A 1,555-nucleotide genomic window follows, 5' to 3' on the forward strand; every position below is an offset into this window, starting at 1 on the left:
GGCTAACTCGGTCAGTGTCAGCGGCTAACTCGGTCAGTGTCAGCGGCTAACTCGGTCAGTGTCAGCGGCTAACTCGGTCAGTGTCAGCGGCTAACTCGGTCAGTGTCAGTAGCGACTCATGGAACGTCGTCCTGCAGCCAGAAAGCTGCTGGTTTTAGCAGCCAGATGCTTCACAGGGAGGCATTTTACTGCACGTCTCTGTGGGAGTGGGGAGTACCAAGATGGCGGACGGTGGCTTCACTTTTTTCAGACCATCAGCAATCCAGTGAATAAATAGAGATCAGTGGTTAAAATGTTAGTGGCGCCCTCTGCTGGACACCTTGATGGCTTCAGGTCCTCCAGGCACAGCAGCCTGCAGGTTTCAGACGTTTCCCAGTTTTCACACTTGGATCTCAGTTGATAGCAGATAAACAGACAGTGTGTAGAAACAGGAAACATCTGCAGGCTTTTCATTCAGCAGAACTTCTTCGCTGTCGTTTGGAAATCTTCTTCATCATGGAAGTAGACGTGCGGTCCTAAAGGCCGCTGGCTGGAGCCATGCAGGAGGTGCAGAGGCAGCTGGCAGACATCACCTGGTCCCAGCATCCTATCAGATACCGGCGCCATCTGTCCAACGCTCCTCCATCTTTCCTTCCACTCTCATTTCAAAACACTGAAACGTCCTGAAATCATCCTCATTCACAACATGTTCAAGTTATTTACTGACTGCATCTAAAGAAATCTGAGCTACTTTAAAGATATTTAGATGAATTCATTTATTAGACAGATACAATAAACATTAATAAACATTCCTGCAAATGCACCAGAATTAGCCTAAAGGCTCTTTTTCATCTGTTGCTCCTGGACAGATCTTAAAATTGTCTAAAACTAAAAACACAACAGTCAGAACTTTCCAATGAAAAATAAAAATATAAAAAGAAATAAAAATAGCTATAATTCTTCAAAAGTTATTTAAAAATAGGGAATGAATGTTTGCTGGACTACAGATTCCAGGTGACACTGAATAAATAGATTTTCTTGCCCTGTTCTCTCCGTGTGGAACTATAGTCACTATGAGGTCCAATAAGAAAGGATTATGACTTCCTTCATAGACCTCCATTTGTTATATTTATCTACCAAACGTTACTAAAACATTTTTGAGTTTTTTATTTATTTATTTTTTTCATGGACAGGACTATAGAGTAAAGGAGTTCAAAGGGCAGGAAGGAGATAGAAGAGGAGAAGGATCAATATATAAACAGGTTAGCACACGTTGAGGTTGGTCTATAGACGACCAAAAAACTCTTAATAACATGGATTATATGCTGAAAGAGGAAACGGATCATAACATCCACGTCTGTAGAAAGGATCCCAGAACTTGAAATAGGTTGTGGAAAGACAAAGGTCCAGTAGGAAGCAGATCCGGTCTGGACTGGAATCAGTCCTGTTGTTTAGGTCTAACAAAGAAACGACCCCCATTCCAAAGGGGGGGACCCGTTCATCCGTTTCTATTTGCATGTTTTCTAAACTAAAACCAGGCTTTGTTGGGCTGCTGGATAAAACCTGGAACTAAACG

This window comes from Cyprinodon variegatus, unplaced genomic scaffold (genome assembly GCF_000732505.1).
Source record: "Cyprinodon variegatus isolate N-32 unplaced genomic scaffold, C_variegatus-1.0 Scaffold851, whole genome shotgun sequence".
In the NCBI taxonomy this organism is placed as follows: domain Eukaryota; kingdom Metazoa; phylum Chordata; class Actinopteri; order Cyprinodontiformes; family Cyprinodontidae; genus Cyprinodon; species Cyprinodon variegatus.